Below are 25664 nucleotides of genomic sequence, written 5' to 3' on the forward strand. Positions count from 1 at the left end.
GCCCAAATAGAATGAAAACACTAATTTGAAAAGATATATGCACTCTTACGTTTACTGCAACATTACTTACAATAGCTAAGATATGGAAGCAGCCTAAGTGTCCATCAATAGGTGAATGGTTATAGAAGAAGTGGTATATATGTATACAATGGAATATTACTTATACAAAAAAGAGTGAGATCTTGCCATTTGGAACAATATGGATGGACCTAGGGTTTAATGCTAAGTGGAAAAAGTCAGAGAAAGACAAATACCAATAATTTCATTCATATGTGGGATTTAGGAAACAAAACAAATGAACAAATGATCCAGAATAATATAGAGAACAAACTGGTGGTTGCCAGAGGGGAGGTGGGTGGGGAGATGTGTGTAATAGATAAAGAAAATTAAGAGTACACTCATCTTGATGAACACTGAGTAATGAATAGAATTGTTGAATTATTACATTGTTCTCTTGAAACTAATTTAATACTGTATATTAATTATACTTCAATAGAAAGACAGACAAAGAAGGAATGAAGGAAAGGAAAAAAACAGAAAGGAAGAAAAAAGTAAGAAAGAAACTTGGTATAAAAAAAGAAGATGGTTTTTTTAAAGACAGGGTAAATGAGAAGTTACCAAGGTAAGAAGCATTTGCTTTGAAATAATCCTATCAAAATTTTGACAATATAAAATTGTGAGAACTCTTAAGATACACAACCAGTGTATGTCTTCCAGCAGCAGCAGAGTGAGCCCCTGGATATGGAGAGACTCTGATCTCTTTTACAGAAGGAGATTTATTCAATAACTTAACCTTATTGCTTACAGGAAATTATTCCAAACAAAATTAAGTCCCTTGTAATTTAGCTTAAGGCCATTTTATCTTGTTCTATGCACACCAGATTTTAAAAACAGCTGACCATCCTCACTGAATAATGTATATTTAAAGACTGGCATGAAATGACTGTTGGGACCTTTCTCATCAAGTTGTGTGGTACTAGCTTTATTAACCTCTTAAAGTCGGTCTTCATTTCCAGTCCTTTATCTTCTGGTTCATCTCTAAAGGACTTCCATGGTCTTTTGTGAGTCGGTTTTGCTTTAATGAGCCCCCCAACAGCTAAGAAGCATGTCAGGATTTCAGTTTAGTAGTCACAGCATTTTATGTCTCTTGATCTGTATTTCTTTGAAAATTCCAGGCACAAGGGTAAAGCAAAAAGGAAGCTTTCAGAGGTACAGCTTTGTTTTTTTTTCATTTGTTTGTTTTTCAATTTTGTTGGTTTAAGATTACAATAGCTTTGCTAATGAGCCAGAGATTCCTGATCTAGTGGCATATTTCTAATTTAACTAGAAATAAGGATAAAACTTTAGTTACATAAAACTCCACAAATTCTAGATGGCCAGTTTTTCACTTAACTGACAGTTTCTTCCTTTAAGAACCTTAATTTTAGTAATTACGATTATGGTGCAAAACTTCCAAAAGTATATCACACTTTCTTTCTTTTTATGTATTTTACACAGAATATATTTTGGCAGTTTTGTTTGATAACATAATTCTATTCAATATATATTTATTGAACATTTACAAAAACAATATGCTAGGAGATATGATGGAGACAATGTGTGATCTTCACTTAAGATCTACTTATGAATTGCAATCTACTAGGAGAAATAAACAAACATGAAAATTACCCTAATACACATTAGCAAGTGGTAAATACCATTAAGTAATTAGTTACAGATGTTGAGAGAATTTCAGTAGGAAAAGAATTTCATAGAAGTCTCTTTAAGCTAAGCTTTAAGGTTCTAGAAATACTTTTCTTCATAGCAACGAATATACCTAAAATCTGAGACATGACAGTAAGGGAAGAGTTAGAAATTCAGTTTGTTTGGCATATAATAACCTAAAATAGTCCTAAATTGGTATAGATGGTCTTTGGCTAGAATAAGTGATAATTTGAAATACAGCTAGAAAGTTTATAAGTTGTTGACATATAGAAGGAAATCATTGTAATTTTGTCAAAGTGTAAATGGGATGAACGAATCTGAATTTTAGGATGACTGAATTGGTATCCATGAATAAAACTGATTCAAAAGTAGAAAAACAGTTAAGAAATTTCAAGGAGTACTTTAGAAGAAAATTAGTGGGACATTAATTTTAATAAAATTAATTGAGAGATGGGGAGGGACAGACAGTTTCAGGAGAATTACACTATAGAATTTGACAGCTAAGAGATGGAGAGGAGAAGAGGAGTCAAAAATGATTCCAGGGCTGTTAAAGTGTGGATGACAGAAAGATGGTGGTGCATTTACAGACACAGAAAACCAGGGCATCTGCATGGCTCAGTTGATTAAATGTCTGACTCTTGATTTCTGCTCAGGTCATGATCTCATGATTTGTGGGGTCAAACCCAGTGTTGGGCTCCGTGCTGAGAGTCTGGAGCCTGCTTGGAATTCTCTCTCTCCCTCTCTCTCTGTCCCTCCCCCACTCACACTCTCTCTTGCAAATAAATTAACATAAAAAAAGAAATAGAAAACTTAAGAATGACAAACATTCATCAGAATGGTAAGAGTCAAAACTAGATTTTAAAATAAAACATGTGGCAAGATAATTAATGCAGTAAACACAGATTAATTATTCATAAAGATAGCCATGAGAAAAAAATTATTCATAAAGATAGCCATGAGAAAGATAGAGATAGGATGTCAGCTTGAGAAGATGTAATTGAAAAAAAAATTAAACTGCAGAGATTTAGTTTAAAAATTTTTTTTTTTAAAGATTTTTTTTTTTTCAACGTTTATTTATTTTGGGGACAGAGAGAGACAGAGCATGAACGGGGGAGGGGCAGAGAGAGAGGGAGACACAGAATCGGAAACAGGCTCCAGGCTCTGAGCCATCAGCCCAGAGTCCGATGCGGGGCTCGAACTCACGGACCGCGAGATCGTGACCTGGCTGAAGTCGGACGCTTAACCGACTGCGCCACCCAGGCGCCCCTAAAAATTTTTTTTAATGTTTATTCATTTTTTGAGAGACAGAGGGACAGAGTGTGAGTGGGGGAGGGGAAGAGAGAGAGGGAGACAGAATTCTAAGCAAGCTTCAGGCTCTGAACTGACAGCACAGAGCCTGACGCAGGGCTCCATCTCATAGACCACAAGATCATGACCTGAGCCAAAGTTGGAGGCTCAACCAACTGAACCACCCAGGTGCCCCTGCAGAGATTTGGTTTATAGAAAACATAATCTTTGTCTACCATAAAGAAAATTATGAGACATGGAAAAGCAATCAAATGGAGCCTACAATCAAGAAAGTGAAAACAACAACAGAGATGAGCCACAGATAACAGAAATAGTAGAAGTACCACCCAAGGACTTTAAAACAGCTGTTACAAATATGTCCAAGTTTTTACCAAAAAAAAAAAAAAAAAGTTAACAAATGGAAAATCTCAAAGACATGCAAGAAATTCCATATAGAAGGATAACATAGAAAATAAAAATACATCAATGTGATCAATACCAGAGGTGCCTTGGTACCTCAGTTGGTTAAGCCTCTGACTCTTGATTTTGGCTCAGGTCATGATCTCACAGTTTGTAGGATCAAGCCCCCACATCTGGCTCTGTGCTGACAGCACAGAGCCTACTTGGGATTCTCTCTCTCCCTCTCTTTCCCTCTCTCTCTGCACCCCCAGCTTGTGCTTACTCTCTTCTCCACTCTCTCAAATAAACTTTTAAAAATGTGATTACTATCAGAATTAACACTGCATAAGAAAGGATCAATGAAATTTAAGACAAGTCAGTAGACATTATCCAAAATAAAGCCAAGAGGAAAGAAAATAACTGAGAAAAACTTAATAATTTGACCTGTATGACTTTATCAAATAATTTAAAATATGTGTATTTAAAATTCCACAAGTATAAAAAGGAGAGAAAGGTACACAAGAGAATTTTAAAAAATAAAGACAAATTATTTTTTAATATTTTTAATATATAATAAATATAAACTCTCAGAAATCTTAAAAAGGATAAATTACCAGAAAATCAAACATAAACATAGCAAACTGTGAAAACCAAAAATATAGAGAAAATTCTAAAGGCAAACTAAGAAGAAAATGATGTATGATATCAATGCAACCACAATAACCATGACCCACTTTTTGATAGAAAAATGAGATCCAGAACACAATGGAATGATATTTGTAAAGGGCTAAGAAAAAAAAATCCAGAATCCCATACTCAGCAAAGAATAATTCTTCAAAACTGAAAGTGAAATAAAGGAATTTTCAGATAAACAACACCAAAATATTTGCTATGAGTACAACAGTACCACAAGAAATATTAAAGGAAGTTTTTTCAGGCTGAGGAGAAATGACGCAAGTTGGAAACTTGAAGTTTGAAAGGACTGAAGCTGACAGATTAAAAATGGTTAAGAAAGGTGTGTGTGTATGTGTGTGTGTGTGCACCTGTGTGTGTGTTTCTAAATTTCCTAACCTTTTTCAAAGAGACTTGACCAAAGCAAAATCAATATATTGTGATGTCCATAATATAATTAGTAAAACTTGAAAACAAAAAGTTCCAAAATCAACAATCTAAACAAAGTAAATACAACATCAATAGAAGGGAAAAAATAATAGTATAAATTATTTATAGGAAAACGAAGAGAAAATCCTTAAAGCTAGGTCAGTTTTTGAAAAGATTATTATAAATGATGTAGCCTAAAAATACTGATGAGGAAAAAACACACAAAGTACAAGTATTAATAATAAAACAGGGAATATGGCCATAAACCCTACAATAATTAATAAGTTGTAAAGAACTATTATGAAAAAATGAAGTCCACAAACTTGATGATACAAAGTAGACAAATTTCTTGAAAACACACCTTATTAACACAACTTACTGATGCAATCTGGTAAAGAAATCGATTTTTAAAATAAAAATCCCCCACAACTTACCAATCATACTATCAGTTTACTCAAACTCTTCCAGAAAATAAGAGAACACTTCCCAACTCATTTTGTGTGACCAACATAACTCTGATATAAATCATGACAAAGCCATCATATAATGACAACAACAACAACAACAACAACAACAACAACAACAACAAAGAGTTCCATATACAGTCTTTGGAGGTACTTAACCAGCAAGTTATGGTTTTGTATTGTTTAGGAAGACAATAAAGATGTTAACTAATTTTTTACTTTTTCAGAAAAATATAAAGCTAATTATGTTTAAAAATTTTAAAGTTAAGGTTGTGATAGAAAGAAAAGCTATAGGGAGCTTGGGTGGCTCAGTCAGTTGAGCATCCAACTCTTCAGCTCAGATCATGATCTCATGCTATCTGAGTTCAAGGCCTGTGTCAGGCTCTATGCTGACAGTGTGGAACCTGTTTGGGATTCTCTCTCTCTTCCTCTCTCTGCCGTTTCCTGCCTCTCTTTCTTTCAAAACAAACAAACAAACAAACAAACAAACAAAACAAATAAAAGCTGTAACTTCTAAGTTAGCAGAAAGAAAGCAAACAGAAAACTTTATTAATACAACAAAAAATCAGGAAAAGAGATATAAAAAAACAACAAGCATGGTTCTTTAAAAAAAAAAAAAAAACAAAATAAAATGGCACAAATAAATCCGAACATACCAATAATCACAACAAATTTTTACTGATTTAGTGTACCCATTAAAATACAGAGACTGTAAGACTGGATAAAACAGTAAAATTCACTATGTTATTTACAAGTATAAGAGACATGTATAAGTTAAAAAGGATCATGAAATGTTTATTTATATTTATTAATTATTATTTTTTAAGTAGGCTCCATACCCAACATGGAGCCCATCTCAGGGTTCGAACTAATGAGATGACTAATGACCCTGAGATCAAGATGGGACACTTAACTCACTGAGCTACCCAGGTGCCCTGGAACATGAAAATTTAAAAGTAGAGGATTTAAAAATGATAAATTAGAAAAACATCAAAAAGAGCTGATGTCAAAGAGGATTCCATGTCAAAAATTTTTTATTGTGTTTAAAAAATACATTTTGACTAATTCGGGCTCATGCCAAGACCAAACTCACATAACCTCAAGACCAAAATAACACAAAAATATGTGATTTATCACATTAATGGATTGAAGAAAAGTCATCTAATTTTAATAGAAGCAATAAAATTAGAAAAATTTAGTAATAAACGATAATTTAAAAAATGACCTATAAACTAGGAATTAAAGGGCACTTTTAAAAAAATGTTTTATTTATTATTTTTTAGAGAGAGAATGAGGAGGGAGAGAGCATGCGCTAGCAGGGGAGGGGCAGAAAGTGAGAGGGAGACATAGAATCCAAAGCAGGTTCCAGGCTCGAGGTGTCAGCACAGAGCCCAACATGGGGCTGGAACTAACAAACTGAGATCATGACCTGAGCTGAAGTTGGACACTCAACTGACTGAGCCACCTAGGTGCCCCTAAACAGAACTTTCTTAAATTTATAAAGGATATCTACCAAAAACCTTGTGAAATATCACATTTAAGGGAACAAATCTTCATCATAAATACTTTCAAAACCCCTGCAAACCGCCACTAAATTTACTACTATTCAACACAATATGAGATATTACAACCAATGAACAAGACAAAGGAAGTAAATAGCTTAAGAATTATAAAGAATAGGGGAAGATGGCGGCGTAGGAGAATGCTGGGCTCACCTTATCCTGCTGATCGGTTAGATTCCACCCACATCTGCCTAAATAACCCAGAACACCACCAGAAGACAAGCAGAATGGACTCTCCAGAGTCAAGCCTTGACAAGAGGCCCACAGAAGAGGGTAGGAAGGGTGGAGAGGAGTGCATGCTACATGGACTGGCGGGAAGGAGCAGGGGCAGTGGAGGGGCAGCCTGCCCGGCAAGGCAGAGCCCCCAAAGTCTGGCTTGCAAAAGCAGAGGGGCTGGACTCCGTGAGTTCTGACAGCCAGCAGGACTTAACATCTGGAACGTTATAAGTCAACAGTTCTGCTTGGAGGGCGGGAGGGTGAGAGGACACCGGGAGGGAGAGGTGGTGAGCCCCGAAAGACAGAGCTCAGCTTGGTGGGGAACAAAGGCACTGACCAGCGCCATCTCCCTCTCCCATCCCCCAGCCGAAATTCCAAAGGGAACCAGTTCCCATCACTGAACTTGCTTGCACTCCACAAAGGCCCAATGCTATGCTTCTGTGGATCCGTCCCTCCGATGGGCCTGCCTCCCTCCTGGTGCTCCAGGGCCCCTCCCCAGAGGACCACCAACTGCAAAGAGAGCTAAGCCTTCCCCTCCTGCCTCTGTGCACCTTGTGGATCCACCCTGGCTAATATGCCCTTGGCAAGATCCCTTTGAAGCAGCACCACAAGACTGGCAGTATGCAAGTAGCCTAGACAGGGGCCACACCACTCCACAGTGAGTCCTGCCCCTGGGAGAGGGGAAGGTAAGGTACATACCAGTCTGACTGTGGCCCCAGCAGTGGGCTGGTGGCAGACATCAGGTCTGACTGCAGCCCCGCCCACGCACAACTTTCTCTGGACAGCACAGGGGAAGTGCCTTGCAGTTTGGAGCTACCACAGGGACTACCCAAAATGACAAAATGGAAGAACTCTCCTAGAAAGAAACTCTAGGAAGTAGCGACAGCTAACGGCTTGATCAAAAATGATTTAAGCAATATAACAGAACAAGAATTTAGAATAATACTCATAAAATTAATTGCTGGGCTTGCAAAAAGCATCGAGGACAGCAGAGAATCTATTGCTACAGAGATCAAGGGACTAAGAAATAGTCATGAGGAAATAAAAAAATGCTATAAATGAGGTGCAAAATAAAATGGAGGCGGTCATAGCATGGATTGAACAGGCAGAGGAGAGAATAGGTGAATTAGAAGATAAAATTATGGAAAAAGAGGAAGCTGAGAAAAAGAGAGATAAAAAAATCCAGGAGTATGAGGGGAGAATTAGAGAACTAAGTGATACAATCAAATGGAACAATATCCATATCATAGGAATTCCAGAAGAAGAGAGAGAGAAAGGGGCTGACGGTGTACTTGAACAAATCATAGCTGAGAACTTCCCTGATCTGGGAAGAAAAAGGCATTGAAATCCAAGAGGCACAGAGAACTCCCTTCAGACATAACTTGAACCGATCTTCTGCACGACATATCATAGTGAAACTAGCAAAATACAAGGATAAAGAGAAAATTCTCAAAGCAGCTAGGGATAAATAGGCTCTAACTTACAAAGGTAGACACATAATAGAAGTAGCAGACCTATCTACTGAAACTTGGCAGGCCAGAAAAGAATGGTAGGAAATCTTCAATGTGATGAACAGAAAAAAATATGCAGCCAAGAATCCTTTATCCAGCAAGTCTGTCATTCAGAAGAGAAGGAGAGATAAAGGTCTTCTCAAACAAAAACTGAAGGAATTCATCGGCACTAAACCAGCCCTACAAGAGATTCTAAGGGGGATTCTGTGAGTGAAATGTTGCAAGGACCACATTACCAGAGACATCACTAGACGATGAAACCTACAGACATCACAATGACTCTAAACCCATATCTTTCGATAACACCGAATGTAAATGGACTAAACGCTCCAACCAAAAGACACAGGATATCAGAATGGATAAAAAAACAAGACCCATCTATTTGCTGTCTACAAGAGACTCATTTTAGACCTGAGGACACCTTCAGATTCAAAGTGAGGGGAGGGAGAACTATCTATCATGCTACTGGAAGTCAGAAGAAAGCTGGAGTAGCCATACTTACACCAGACAAACTAGACTTTAAATCAAAGGCTGTAACAAGAGATGAAGAAGGGCATTATATAATAATGATAGGGACTATCCATCAGGAAGAGCTAACAATTATAAATGTCTATGTGCCGAATACAGCGCATATACATATATATAAAGCAAATTATAAAAGCAAATATATAAATATAAAAGCAAATATATAAAATATAAAAGCAAATATATAAAGCAATTAATCACAAACATAAGCAACCTTATTGATAAGAATGTGGTCATTGCAGGGGACTTTAATACCCCACTTACAAGAATGGATAGATCATCTAGACACAGGATCAATAAAGAGACAAGGGCCCAGAAAGATACATTGGATTAGATGGACTTCACGGATATATTTAGAACTCTGCATCCCAAAGCAATACAATATACTTTCTTCTTGAATGCACATAGAACGTTCTCCAAGACAGATCATGTACTGGGTCACAAAACATCCCTTAATAGGTATAAAAGAATTGAGATCATACCATGCACACTTTCAGACCATAATGCTATGAAACTTGAAATTGACCACAGGGAAAAGTTTGGAAAACCTCCAAAAGCATGGAGGTTAAAGAACACCCTACTAAAGAATGAATGGGTCAACCAGGAAATTAGAGAAGAAATTAAAAAATATATGGAAATAAATGAAAATGAAAATACAACAATCCAAATGCTTTGGGATGCAGCGAAGGCAGTCCTGAGAGGAAAAGACATTGCAATCCAGGTCTATCTCAAGAAACAAGAAAAATCCCAAATACAAAATCTAACATTACACCTAAAGGAACCAGAAGCAGAACAGCAAAGACACCCAAACCCAGCAGAAGAGAAATAATAAAGATCACAGCAGAAGTAAATAATATAGAATCTAAAAAAACTAGAGCAGATCAATGAAACCAAGAGTTGGTTTTTTGAAAAAATAAACAAAATTGATAAACCTCTAACCAGGCTTCTGAAAAAGAAAAGAGAGAGGACCCAAATAGATAAAATCATGAATGAAAATGGAATTCTTACAACCAATCCCTCAGAAATACAAGCAATTATCAGGGAATACTATGAAAAAGTGTATGCCAACAAACTGGACAACCTGGAAGAAATGGACAAATTCCTAAGCACCCACACACTTCCAAAACTGAAACAGGAAGAAATAGAAAACTTGAACAGACCCATAACCAGCGAAGAAATTGAATCAGTTTTCAAAATCTCCCAACAAATAAGACTTCAGGACCAGATGGCTTCCCTGGGGAATTCTACCAGACATTTAAAGCAGAGATAATACCTAGCTTTCTCAAGCTTTTCCAAAAAAATAGAAAGGAAACAAAAACTCCCAGACTTGTTCTATGAAGCCAACATTACTTTGATTCCTAAACCAGACAGAGACCCAGCAAAAGAAGAGAACTACAGGCCAGTATCTCTGATGAATATGGATGCAAAATTCTCAACAAGATACTAGCAAAGTGAATTCAACAGCATATAAAAAGAATTATTTACCATGATCAAGTGGGATTCATTCCTGGGCTGCAGGGCTAGTCCAATATTCACCAAACAATCAATGTGATACATCACATTAATAAAAGAAAAGATAAGAAGCACATGATCCTGTCAATCGATGCAGAAAAAGCATTTGACAAAATTCAGCATCATTTCTTTCTTTTAATATATTTTTTAACGTTTTTTTTTTTAATTTTTTTTTCAACATTTATTTATTTTTGGGACAGAGAGAGACAGAGCATGAATGGGGGAGGGGCAGAGAGAGAGGGAGACACAGAATCGGAAACAGGCTCCAGGCTCTGAGCCATCAGCCCAGAGCCCGACGCGGGGCTCGAACTCACAGACCGCGAGATCGTGACCTGGCTGAAGTCGGACGCTTAACCGGCTGCGCCACCCAGGCGCCCCAAACGTTTATTTATTTTTGAGACAGAGAGAGACAGAGCATGAACGGGGGAGGGTCAGAGAGAGAGGGAGACACAGAATCGGAAACAGGCTCCAGGCTCTGAGCAGTCAGCACAGAGCCCGACATGGGGCTCGAACTCACGGACCGAGAGATTGTGACCTGAGCCAAAGCCGGCCGCTTAACCGACTGGGCCACCCAGGCACCCCCAGCATCGTTTCTTAATAAAATCCTTCGAGAAAGTCAGGATAGAAGGAACATACTTAAACATCATAAAAGCCATTTATGAAAAGCCCACAGCTAATATCATCCTCAATGGGGAAAAACTGAGAGCTTTCCCCCTGAGATCAGGAACACGACAGGGATGTCCACTCTCACCGATGTTGTTTAACATAGTGTTGGAAGTGCTAGCATCAGCAATCAGACAACTAAAGGAAACCAAAGGCATCAGAGTTGGCAACGATGAAGTCAAACTTTCACTTTTTGCAGATGACAGGGTACTATACATGGAAAACCCGATAGACTCCACCAAAAGTCTGCTAAAACTGATACATGAATTCAGCAAAGTTGCAGGATACAAAATTAATGTACAGAAATCAGTTGCATTCTTATACACTAATAATGAAGCAACAGAAAGACAAATAAAGAATCTGGTCCTATTCACAATTGCACCAAGAACCATAAAATACCTAGGAATAAACCTAATCAAAGATGTAAAAGTTCTGTATGCTAAAAACTATAGAAAGCTTATGAAGGAAATTGAAGAAGATACAAAGAAATGCAAAAACATTCCATGCTCATGGATTGGAAGAATAAATATTGTTAAAATGTTAATACTACCCAAAGCTATCTAAACATTCAGTGCAATCCAAATCAAAATTGCACCAGCATTATTCTCAAAGCTAGAACAAGCAATCCTAAAATTTGTATGGAACCACAAAAGACCCCGAATAGCCAAAGTAATTTTAAAGAAGAAGACCAAAGCAGGAGGCATCACAATCCCAGACTTTAGTCTCTACTACAAAGCTGTCATCATCAAGACAGCATGGTATTGGCACAAAAACAGTCACATAGACCAATGGAATAGAGTAGAGACTCCAGAATTGGACCCACAAAAGTATGGCCAACTAATCTTTGACAAAGCAGGAAAGAATATCCAGTGGAAAAAAGACAGTGTCTATAATAAATGGTGCTGGGAGAACTGGACAGCAACATGCAGAAGGCGAAACTAGACCACTTTCTTACACCACTCACAAAAATAAACTCAAAATGGATGAAGGATCTGAATGTGAGACAGGAAACCATCAAAACCCTAGAGGAGAAAGCAGGAAAAATCTCTCTGACCTCAGCCGCAGCAATTTCTTACTTAACACACTTCCAAAGGCAAGGGAATTAAAAGCAAAAATTAACTATTGAGACCTCATGAAGACAAAAATCTTCCGCACTGCAAAGGAAACAATCAACAAAACTAAAAGGCAACTGACAGAATGGGAAAAGATATTTGCAAATGATATATCAAGCAAAGGGCTAGTATCCAAAATCTATAAAGAACGCACGAAACTCCATACCCAGCAAACAAATAACCCAGTGAAGAAATGGGCAGAAGACATGAATAGACACTTCTCTAAAGAAGACATCCAGATGGCCAACAGGCACGTGAAAAGATGCTCAACATCGCTCCTCATCAGGGAAATACAAATCAAAACCACACTGAGATATCACCTCACGCCAGTCAGAGTGGCTAAAATGAACAAATCAGGAGACTATAGATGCTGGAGAGGATGTGGAGAAAGGGAACCCTTTTGCATTGTTGTTGGGAATGCAAACTGGTGCAGCCGCTCTGGAAAACAGTGTAGAGGTTCCTCAAAAAATTAAAAATAGACCTACCCTATGACCCAGCAATAGCACTGCTAGGAATTTACCCAAGGGATACAGGAGTGCTGATGCACAGGAGCACTTGTAGCCCAACGTTTATAGCAGCACTTTCAACAATAGCCAAATTATGTAAAGAGCCTAAATGTCCATCAATTGATGAATGGATAAAGAAATTGTGGTTTATATACACAATGGAATACTACATGGCAATGAGAAAGAATGAAATATGGCCTTTTGTAGTAACGTGGATGGAACTGGAGAGTGTCATGTTAAGTGAAATAAGTCACACAGAGAAAGACAGATACCATATGTTTTCACTCTTATGTGGATCCTGAGAAACTTAACAGAAGACCATGGGGGAGGGGAAGGGAAAAAAAAAGTTAGAGAGGGAGAGAGCCAAACCATAAGAGACCCTTGAAAACAGAATAAACTGAGGATTGATGGGGTGGTGGGAGGGAGGGGAGTGTGGGTGATGGGTATTGAGGAGGGCACCTGATGGGGATGAGCACTGGGTGTTGTATGGAAACCAATTTGACAATAAATTTCATATTACAAAAATAATAAAATAAAATAAAAAGAATTATAAAGAATAAAGTGAATTGTTACTTTCACACGTAATTTCAGAAAATCTAAAAATTAAGACTTGCAAGGACTGCTCGTATGAGATCAACACCTAAAAATCAATAGTGATATGCCCAACCATCATCTATTTAGATCAGGGTTTTATTACAATGATCTATTAATAAATAGCTAGACTTCTAATAATAGACTTATTATTTATTTATATATTTAATTTTTGATATCTCATATCACAGTAGTGTTTATATGTATTAGTTAAAAAATATCTAGAAAATGTAGTAATAACAAAATCCTATATTTAATAGCCATAAAATCTTTAAAAAACTACTAAATCTACAAGCTACTATGAATAAATCTAACAAATGATTTACAAAACATTATAGAGAGAATTATTTATTAAGATACATAAAAAGAAAAGCTGAATACTTAGAGCGGAAGTGATTGTTTGTAAATTGGAAGTTTTAACAAAGATGTCATTTTATCCAAGTAAATGCACAAAATAAAAATTAAAATGTGTAATTCCAGCAACAAGGATCTAATAAAATGTTTTTAAATTTTTTCTGTGACTGAAAGATAGCAAACATATAACAGCAGAACTAAGAATGTCACGAAATTAATGACAATGGTCTTCTGAGCAGAGAGAAAGGGAAGGGGCTGGCAAAGGGAACAAAGGAAATTTAAATCTCATTAGTCAAGTTTTACTTTTCATAATAACACTATCTAAAGGACAAAGTATGAACCCCATGAAAACTCTGGCTTAAGAATTCATAAATGTTTGTTTTAGTGAGTGATATCTTTAGTTTTCTCTATTGTTTAGACTTTTCAAATAAAAAAGAAATAATACTGGCCTTTTATTTCACAGGGTCTCCTCTGAACATTGGTAGACAATAGCAAGATGAACTTTTACTCTAATTCATTGCATTTATAATACATAAGACTTTCATATACATGAGTTTGAAATTGTTATAAAACTAACAGGAAAATATTATCCTCTGAAAAAGCAAGCTTATGATAATTGATTATTAAAGTTTTACTATAAAGACTGGTACCATTGACTTTTACTGAAAGACAGGAAAATGACTCCATTTGCTCAGTTACATAATTTGCCTCCACAAGGCCAAGAGGGTGTCTTAAATCCTAGGAATTACCCCAGTTGTTTAGAGATTGATTTCAATTACTAGGAGCTACACACAACAAAAGCATTGCTTTTGTTCTAAACTTATATTGAAAAATTATCAAGTCGATACTACTTATAAAGCATTCACTCATATACTCGTCTCTTGTCAGTCAGTAAGTATTCTACATAATCATTTCAGCTGAAATTTTTTGGATTCTGTTTTCTAGATGTAGAGCTGTTTTAATACCTACTTGTTCGTGCTTATTCAACATCATATTGTCTAGGTTAAATGACTTGTGTAATTACTGGTTCTAATTACATTTCAAAACTCCACTGTGTATTTATATTACTTAGACTCATTTTGTTCCAATTGTTATCAAAACATCAACTCTTACTGTTTTTAGAACAGTGAGTAATTCCATGAGGGGAGCAAAATATATTTTTAATCCATATTAATGCTCATGTATTTATTGAGTACTGAGAATATATATAAGAAAAAAAAAAATTCTAGGGACACCTGGGTGGCTCAGTCAGTTGAGTGACTTTGGCTCACGGTTCATGAGTTCAAGCCCCGCATTGGGCTTTGTGCTGACAGCTCAGAGCCTGGAGCCTGCTTCAGATTCTGTGTCTCCCTCTCTCTCTGCCCCTCCCCTGCTCATTCTCTGTCTCTCTCTGTCTCAAAAATAAATAAAAACATTAAAATTTTTTTAAAAAAAATTCTAAAGACTTCCATAAAGGAGAATCTCTTTGGACAGAGAGGGAAGGATTTCTAAAGAACCCGTTGTCCAGTCTCAGAGTTGAGTTTTCCAGGTTTGAGAGAGTATGATCTCTATTTGATTCAAGAGAATCTGGAGAATTTTCTTACAGGAGAACAAATATTACAGAGAACAAGCATAATTTTTTCAAATTAGTACTTACCATCTCATTTTACTAGTGATTGACTTTAAATAAAGAGGTGATAATACTGATTAAATCTTGTATATCTTGAAAGATGAGCATCTCCATCAAGGATGTGAATGAAAAAAAGATATATTTTTGTTAAATATACTCTTAAAGGAAATTATATTCCTTAATATGTTTCAAAGATCATTCCTCTACCTGGCAATTTAATATGAAGAATGCTATCCAGGGGAAACCTCGAATTGGAGTTGATTATATCCATCCTCACTAAAGAATGCTCCTATAGGTAAAACATAATAGCCAGTGTTTCATTTAATTCATCAATTGGCTAGATTCTAGGTAATAAAAAGAAACAGCTGAGTGTGTGACAGAGGATCACTCCGTACACTTCAGAAGAATTCATCTTATGTTGTGAGGCATGGAAATATATTTGTATGCCCTGGAGAAACAAGCCCTTTAGCTTTGTTCTAATCAAAGCTAAAGGGGAATTGAAGTCTCTGATCTAAACACATGGTTGGAACTATATCCTATCTAAGTTGTTGGGGCTTAAGAAAAGGCCTAGGCAATTGCATGATTAAAGATTAAAAGAATTAGGATTATTTTGTTTGGAGAAAGCATGATTAGAAATTGATTGACCATGAGTTTTTAAACATAACATTATTATTTGGAGGATGTTGACCAGCTGTTCTCCAGCCACAGTAGATTCTGCATGTTAAAAACAAATTAAAATAGCAACAAGAGAAATACAGGCTGGATCAAATGGAGAATTTACCAACTTTAGTATAAAGATATTAAGGGCCAGCAGAACAGACCATATAATTGGTTATTATAAATATTTAATACTTGAGGGACCTCATGCCCAGCCATACGAATCCCATAATATACTGCCTGCAAAAACATTCTTGGCAACATTTATGACATTAATTGGGATTAAAGAAAAGTAACTATTTGCATTATTACATAAATTACAAGGTGACAATATTTTTTAAAATGTTTATTTATTTTTGATAGAGGGAGAGAGAAAGAGCGGAGGTTCTTAAGTGGATTCCATGCTGACAGCAGCATTGGGGTACATGTGCCTCTGTGAAACAGCACTCCTGTATCCTTTGGGAAAATTCCTACTAGTGCTATTGCTGGGTCATAGGGTATTTCTATTTTTAATTTTTTGAGAAACCTTCATACTGTTTTCCAGAGCGGCTGCATCAGTTTGCATTCCCACCAACGGTGCAAATATGAGTTAATTTTATAGATCATATGAAATAAGGATTAAAGGTCACTGTTTACCATTTTGGGATCCAGTTGTTCCAACAGAATTTATTGGGAAGACTATACCTTTCCCATGATTTGCTTTGGCACTTTTGTTGAAAAGAAGTGATCATAAAAGTAAAGATCTATTTTTGAACTTTCTATCCGTTGATCTATATGCCTAATCTTATACCAATGCCACAGTCTTCAATATTGTAGCTCTATAGTTATGAAATCATTTTTTAAAAAAAATTAAGTTTATTTATTTTGAGAAAGAGATAGAGAGCAAGACCACAAGGGAGGGGCAGAGAGAAAGGGAGAGAAGAGAACTCCAAACAGGCTCTGCACTGTTAGCACTAAGCCTGACGCGGTGCTTGAACTCATGAACTGGGAGATCATGATCTGAGACAAAATCAAGAGTTGGACGTTTAACCAACAGAGCCACCTAGGCATCCCAATAGTTTTGACTATTTAAGCTCCTTTCATGAGTGCCTGGCTGGCTCAGTCAGTAGAATAGGTGTCTCTTGATCTCTTGATTGTGATTTCAAGGCCCACATCGGGCATGGAGGCTACTTAAAAAAAATAAAGTTCCTTTCATTTTGATATAAGTTTAAAAATAGTTTTTTAATTGGGGCGCCTGGGTGGCGCAGTCGGTTAAGCGTCCGACTTCAGCCAGGTCACGATCTCGCGGTCCGGGAGTTCGAGCCCCGCGTCGGGCTCTGGGCTGATGGCTCAGAGCCTGGAGCCTGTTTCCGATTCTGTGTCTCCCTCTCTCTCTGCCCCTCCCCCGTTCATGTTCTGTCTCTCTCTGTCCCAAAAATAAATAAATGTTGGAAAAAAAAAAGAGAGAAAAATAGTTTTTTAATTTCTAAAAAAAAATTGGGGGATATGACTGGGATAGCATAGAATCTGTACATCAATTTAGGGAGAATTCTCATCTTAATGTTATTGAATGTTCCAACTCATGAACATGTTGTATCTCTTCATTTATTTAGGTCTTCTTTAAATTTCAACAAGACTTTGTAGTGTCCAGTGGATAAGACATATATATCTTGTGAAAAATTTCTCCACATATTTTATATTTCTGAACCTGTGAATGGTATTTTAATTGCAGTTTTATATTTTTGTTGTTGTTGCTGATACATAGAAATACAACTGATTTTGACATATTGGCTCTATGTCCTGTAACCTTGCTAATCTTAATTCTTACAGTTTTACACTGTATGTATGTAAACAATCGTGTCCATCATGGATAAACAGTTTTATTTCTTCCTTTCTAATCTGCATAGCCTTTCTTCATTTTTCTTGCTTTATTGCACTGTTGGAACTCCACTACAAATCTGAAGAGTGATTGTGTGAGGGGGGATATTTTTTGCCATGTTCCTAATCTTAGGGAGAAAGTATTTAGTCTTTAACCATTAAGTATGTAAGTATGATGTTATCCCGAGTCTTTAAAAATATATATACTCTTCATTAGTTGAAAAAAATCCCTCTTATTTCTAGTTTGTGGAATTTTATCATGAATGGATGTTGAATTTTTCATTTTTTTGTGGTAAAAACATATCATAAAATTATCATCTTAGCTCTTTTTAAGTATATAGTTTAGTAGTATTCAGTATATTTACACTGTTGTAAAATATATCTCTAGGATTTTTTCATCTTGCAGAACTGAAATTCTATGCCCATTAAACATTAACTGCCCTTTCCCCCCATCCACCTGGCCTGGTAACCACTATTCTATTTTCTATTTCTATGAATATGACTACTTTGGAATCTTCATATAAGTGGAATCATACAACAGTATTTTTCTTCTGTGATTGGTTTATTACATTTAGCATAATGTCCTTAAGTTTCATCCATGTTGTAGCATGTGACAGAATTTCTTTCAAGTTTGCATAGCATTCCATTATATGTTTATACCATATCTTGTTTACCCATTCATCTGTCTATGGACATTTGGTTTGCATCATCTCTTGGCTATTGTGAATAATACAGTTATAGTCATAAATGTGCAACTATATTTTCCAAACACTCCTTTCTTTTGGATATGTACTCAAAAGTGAGATTGATAGATTACATGATGATTCTATTTTTAATTTTTTGATGAATTCCCATACCATTCTCCATAGCAATTGCACCATTTTGTAATCCTTCAAATAGTGGAGAAAGATTCCCATTTCTTCACTTCCCTGCCAACACTGTTATTTTCTATTTTTTTATAGCACCATCCTAATGGATATAAGGTAACATCTCACTGTAATTTTGATTTAATTTCTCTGATGATTAGTGATGGTAAACATCTTTTCTTATGCTTATTGGCCATTTGTCTATCTTCCTTGGATAAATGTCTACTCAAGTTTGCTTTTTTTCACTGGTTTCAGCAATTTATAATTTGTTTTTGTGTGATGGTGTGTATGTGTGTGTATGCAACACTGTTATTATCCCACATGTAACTGATGCACTATTCCTTTTTTTCCCAGCCACATTTCCTTTATTAATTTTGGAGAGATTTAATTTTATTGGCTTCAAGTTTACTGATCATTTGTTCTTCGGTGTTAAACCTGTTAATATCAGTGAGTGAAATTCTTATTTCTAATACTTCATTTTTCATTTCTAATTCCATGGTTCATTTTTCTAAAATCTATTTTTCCTTCATTATGTTCATATTTTATTTTAAATATTTATGCATTATATAATAGGCTTTCTTAACCTCTTCTTTTAGTTCTTTCAGCTCTGCCATTTTTTTTCAAGACTTTTCTTCCTGAATACTGGATCACAATTACGTGGTTCTTAGCCTGCCTAGCAATTTTTTATTGTACGTCAAACAGCATGGATATTATATGCCCAAGTACCTAGATTTTAGTTGTCCTTATTGACTAGTGTTGAATTTTACTTTGATAGGCAGTTAAATTACTTATGGAAGTTGAACCACTTGTATGTTCATTTTTAAGGTTTTTAGGACAGGTCTAGAGTTGCCTTCATTTCAGACTCCAGGGCTAGTTCAACTCTACTTTTGTTTGTTTGTTTGTTTGTTTATTTATTTATTTATTTATTTAATATAATTTATTGTTGAATTGGTTTCTATACAACACCCAGTGCTCATCCCAACAGGTGCCCTCCTCAATGTCTATCACCCACTTTCCCCTCTCCCCCACCCCCCATCAACCCTCAGTTTGTTTTGAGTATTTAAGAGTCTCTTATCATTTGCTTCCTTCCCTGTCTGTAACTTCCCCCCCCCCCACTTCCATCAAGGTAAAAAGCTTCTGCACTATAAAGGAAACAATCCACAAAACTAAAAGGCAACCAACGGAATGGGAAAAGATATTTGCAAATGACACATCAGATAAAGGGCTAGTATCCAAAATCTATAAAGAACTACTTTACTTTCAAGGAATCATAGCTCTGGGGTCTTCATTGAACACTTAGAATATCTCTAAGGTCCCTTCATTCAGATGTCATAGCTCAATTTCCCCTTGTATAAGCTCTGGGAATTATTCAGCTCATAATTTTCAATTGTTCTTTGCCTGATTTTGTGGAGTTTTACTATAATCGTATCTAACCTAATACTCAGAAAAGACTAAAGGGAACTGCTATGCACATTCCTAGACCTCTTCTTTGTTTAAATTTTTTCAATGTTTATTTATTTTTAGAGAGACAGAGTACGAGCAGGGGAGGGGCAGAGAGAGAGGCAGATACAGAATCCCAAGAAGGCTCCAGGCTTTCAGCTGTCAGCACAGAGCCTGACGCAGGGCTCAAACCCACGAACCACAAGATCATGACCTGAGCCGAAGTTAGACACTTAACCGACTGAGCCTCCCAGGCGCCTCTTCTGGAGCTCTTTTTATGCATAACTCTCTTCTTTATGAAACTCTGCTCTACAATTTCCAACTATCTTAGTCTTTCTGAACTGTGATTATCTTCATCTCCTCAGTTCATTGAGGCAACTGTGTTGTTTTTGTGCTCCTCCTTCCCATATTTGTGGTTGGGAAATTGTCTCTAGGCAGAAAATTGTAACAATTGTAGGTATATCTTCTTTGTTTTCCTTCTCTGTTATCATAATCTAGTGCTGCCTGTTACATAAGTTTGAAAGCAGTTATTTCATATATTTTTTTTCAGTTTCTAATTGTTTATAGGGTGTAGTAAGGCTCAGTTTTCATCATTCCAACATCACTCAGAAAAGAAATCCATAACTGATTTTTACATTTGTAAGTTTTGGAGTATTTCAAGCATACAGAAAATTATAGGAAGAGATATCCACTTTAACCAGATTAAAAACAATTTCACTTATGGTACAGAACATTTAATTTTAAAGGAAAAAAAATGTTGCAGGTATAGTTGAAGCTGAAGTCAAATCCATTTCTCTTTCTCTCATATTAGAAGCAAACATTGGTGTATATTCTTCCCAATCATATTTTAATACTTTTATTATAAATCTATTTGTTCATAAACAGTGTGTGACAAGGTTTTATTCAGATCTCATGTCCACAACAGCTACTCTCTCCTAAACATGTAAGAGTCTTTCCCTGCCCATTTAGAATGCATCCATGGGCAAATAACCAGAAGGCAATGTCTATATAGACTCCTACTGCCTTTTCCCTTACAGTCTTCACCTCTTTGGCACCCCAGTCTTATAAATTCCTGCCATATTAGCAGAGCCAAACTCCCATGTCTTCCTTTCCAGCTCAGTAAGTACTGTCTCCACATGGGCATCATCAACTTCTGCTGCAGTCATAAAACTTCCTTTAATAAGAAAGGTGGGGGGGGGGGCGCCTGGGTGGCGCCTGGGTGGCGCAGTCGGTTAAGCGTCCGACTTCAGCCAGGTCACGATCTCGCGGTCCGGGAGTTCGAGCCCCGCGTTGGGCTCTGGGCTGATGGCTCAGAGCCTGGAGCCTGTTTCCGATTCTGTGTCTCCCTCTCTCTCTGCCCCTCCCCCGTTCATGCTCTGTCTCTCTCTCTGTCCCAAAAATAAATAAAAAAAAAAAGTTGAAAAAAAAAAAAAAAAGAAAGGTGGGGACAAAAGTAAAGCTCACATCTCATATTTCTTTTTGTTTTCTCAAGGCTCACAGTATTACACTGCCTATTGTCCATACCAGAAATAATAAAAATGTTGCCTCATCCAGTTTTAGAGGAGAAAGGTAAGTCTCAAACCAAATCATGACTAGAAGTAGAAGTTTCCAGGTGTATTTCAAAAACTGCCATAACTGGTTCTGTTATGTAATAATACACTACCTTCTTCGAACCTGTTGTAATCTAAAACTTGACTTCTGAAAATACAATTCAGGTATACCATTTTCTAATCTCAAGTTTCCTTCCTTTGGTTATATCAATCAATTTTTCTTAGAAGTCCTCCGGGTGAACCTGCATTTTTCTGTATCCATAAGTTATCTCTATGTCATACATGCTTTTCCTCATGCTCGATTTCCAGAGTCTCTCACAACATCTCTTTTGAATATATATCAAACTCCCTTGCCACATCTCCTCTGTCCCATCTACAGAATCATCAATTATCTTTTTTATTTCCAAATCCAATGGACATTTTTTAGCTCCTATTTTGCCTTAAGATTTCCCATTTGATACTACTCTTGAAACACAGTCTCATCTTTCCTCCTCTCATTACTAACAGCTCAGTGTTCTTTGAGGTTCTTTTTCCTCTACTCAATTCTTGAATGCTAATGTTTCTAGGTTCTCTCCTATCTTTTCATATACTCTCCTTGAACAATCACTTTCACTCCAATTTTTAAAAAAGTAAATATTAGCTAATGTAATAAAGAGATCCCATAATCCAATCACTTAAAAACAGAGACTTTTTTCAATATCACATAATAGTGCATGGTAAATATTTTAGGCTGGTAGGAAGCTTTGTGCCAGGAGCCCAGGTTTTCTCCAAATCACTGCTTCACCATGCCACAGGTATTTGCTGTGGTCTCCATGGCAAAAGCAATGTTCCAATTATTCATACACTGGAAAGAAGAAAAAAACATACAGAAGACATTCCAGCTGCCTTCATTTAAATTCAGGAAGATGCTATCTCCATTACCTTCTTACCATTACCACAGCTATCATTTCCACCTTTGGTCCATTTTCTACACATAAAAATACAAATCTGCTCATCTCACTTAAAAACAATGGTGAAAAAGATGAAGTCTATATAAAATTAATACACAGAAATCTAGTGCATTTCTACAGAATAATAATGAAGTAGCAGAAAGAGAAATTAAGAAAACAATCCCATTTACAATTGTGCCATAAAGAATAATATACCTAGGAATACACTTAACCAAGGAGGTGAAAGACTTGTACTCTGAAAACTATAAAACACTGATGAAAGAAACTGAACACAAATAAATGGAAAAATATTCCATACTCAAGGATTGGAAGAACATTTTTAAAATGTCCATACTACCCAAAGCAATCTACAGAGTCAATGCAGTTCCTATCAAAATACCAAAGTATTTTTCACAGAACTAGAACAAATGATTCTAAAATTTGTATGGAACCATATAAGACCCCCAATATCTAAAGGAATCTTGAGAAAGAAAAAAGCTGGAGGTATCACAATCCCAAATTTCAAGATGTACTACAATGGTATAATAATCAAAACAGTATGGTACAGACACAAAAACAGACACATAGATCAATGAAACAGAAGAGAGACCAGAAAAAAATCCACACTTATATAGTCAATTAATCTATGACAAAGCAAGCAAGAATATACAATGGGAAAAAGACAGTTTCTTCAAAATATCACGTTGGGAAAATTGGACAGCTGCATGAATGAAACTGTATCACTTTCTTACAACACATGTAAAAATAAATTCAAAATGGATTAAAGACCTAAACGTGAAAACTGAAACCATAACCCCTCAAAGAAAACATAGGCAATAATCTCTTTGACATCAGCCTTAGATATGTCATTTTTCTAGATATGTCTTCTTGGGCAAGGGGAACAAAAGTAACAGTAAACTATTGGGACTATGCTGAAATAAAAAGCTTATGCACAATGAAAGAAACAATTAACAAAATTAAAAGGCAACCTAATGAATCAGAGAAGATATTTGCAAATGATGTATCTGATAAGGCATTGATATCCAAAATATGTAAAAGAACTATACACCTGAACACACACACACACACACACAAAGTAATCTGATTAAAATGAGCAGAAGACATGAATAGATATTTTTCCAAAGAAGACATACAAATGGCCAATAGACACATGAAAAGATGTTCAACATCACTAACCATCAGGGAAATGCAAATCCAAACCCCGATGATGGACCACTTCTTATCTGTCAGAATGGCTAGTATCACAAAGACAGGAAATAACAAAGTTGGCAAGAATGTGGAGAAAAGGGAACTCTTGTGCACTGCTGAGGGGAATGTAAATCGGTGCAGCCACTGACGAAACAGTATGGAGATTCCTAAAACAGTTAAAAATAGATATACCATATGATCCAATAATTCCACTACAGTGTATTTACCCAAGGAAAATGAAACATTAATTCAAAAATATACATTCACTCCTACATTTATTGCAGGAATGATTATTTCCAATAGCCAAGATATGGAAGTAACCCAAGTATCTATCCATAGACGAATGGTAAAGAAGATATAGTATGTATACACAATGGAATATTACTCAGCCACAAGAAGAAATGAGATCTTCCACTTGAGACAACATGGATGGACCTAGAGGCTATTATGCTAAGTGAAATAAGTCAGACAGAGAAAAACAAAAATCATATAGTTTCATTTACATGTGAAATCTAAAAATCAAAACAGGGCACCTGGGTGGCCTAGTTGGTTAATGTCTGAATTTGGTTCAGGTCATGATCTCACCATTTGCGAGTTTGAACCCCATGTCAGGCTCTGTGCTGACAGCTCAGAGCCTGGATCCTGCTTTGGATTCTGTGTCTCCTTTTCTCTCTGCCCCCCCTCCCCCACTCATGCTGGCTGTCTCTCTCTCTCTCTCTCTCTCTCAAAAATAAATATTTAAAAAATTAAAAAAGGGGCGCCTGGGTGGCTCAGTCGGTTGAGTGTCCGACTTCGGCTCAGGTCATGATCTCACGGTTTGTGAGTTCGAGCCCCGCATCGGGCTCTGTGCTGACAGCTCAGAGCCTGGAGCCTGCTTCTGCTTCTGTGTCTCCCTCTCTCTCTGCCCCTAACCCAGTCGCATTCTGTCTCTGTCTCTATCAAAAATAAATAAACATTAAAAAAATTAAAAAACATTAAAAATTAAAAATTAAAAAAATTAAAATCAAAACAAATCAACAAACACAAACAAAAACCAGAAACAGACCCATAAATACAACGAACAAACTGATGGTTGCCATAGGGGAGGTGGGTGAGAAAATGGGCTAAATGGGTCAAGGGAAATGGAAGGTAGAGGCTTCTAGTTATGGAAAGTATAAATCACAGGTATGAAAGGCACACCATAGGGAACACAGCCAGTGGTATTGTAATAGCATTGTGTGGTGACAGATGGTAGCTAAACTTATAGTGAGCATAACAAAATTTATGTTGTTGAGTCACTATACTGTATACCTGAAACTAATGTAACAATGTGTCTCAACTATACTTCAATAACAAGGATTAAGATAAAGTCAAAACTCTGAAACTTGGCTTATAAATGTCTCTACATTCTAGCCCTTAATGCTCATTTGTATCCAGGATCACTTTTTAATATTTTTGAATTCTATAATCCAGCATTATTGAACTAATCTGTTTCTTGAGATTGTATGGTATATTTCATCTGGATTTTTTATACACCATTCCCTTTGTCTAGATATTATTTTCTACTTTGCTTGGCTATTTTCCACCTTTCACTCATTTCTTCAGGTTTCAGCTTAAATTTTACTCCACCCAATGAATGTGTAAGAGATGTTAATGTAAATAATCAGGGAAATGGCTAAAACGAAATGTATAAAATACAATGAGAAATGTCAATAAAATCCCTAATTTAGGAAGCTATTACATATGCACTCATTGGCTATAATTTTTAGTACATGTTCTGTTGCAGATGGCCAGCACATTTCAAAAACTGAGAAACCTAAACTAAGATTCACTAAAATTAGGTATCTAATTATAAACATTTATATTCATATTCCTACATCTAAATACAGTAGCGTAGAAGAAACATGTGGGCCTTTATTTAGGCATTTTCTCTGGCTCAACTGCGATAAATTTTTAGTGCCATCAAATATATGTTTTACAATGGAATATGACTATTGCAGCCTTCTATAATGTCAGTTCAGTGAACATTTTAAAAACTGAAATCTACCATGCCTGTCCCAT

The sequence above is a fragment of the Leopardus geoffroyi genome, chromosome C2 (assembly GCF_018350155.1).
Source record: "Leopardus geoffroyi isolate Oge1 chromosome C2, O.geoffroyi_Oge1_pat1.0, whole genome shotgun sequence".
NCBI classification, from domain to species: Eukaryota; Metazoa; Chordata; class Mammalia; order Carnivora; family Felidae; genus Leopardus; species Leopardus geoffroyi.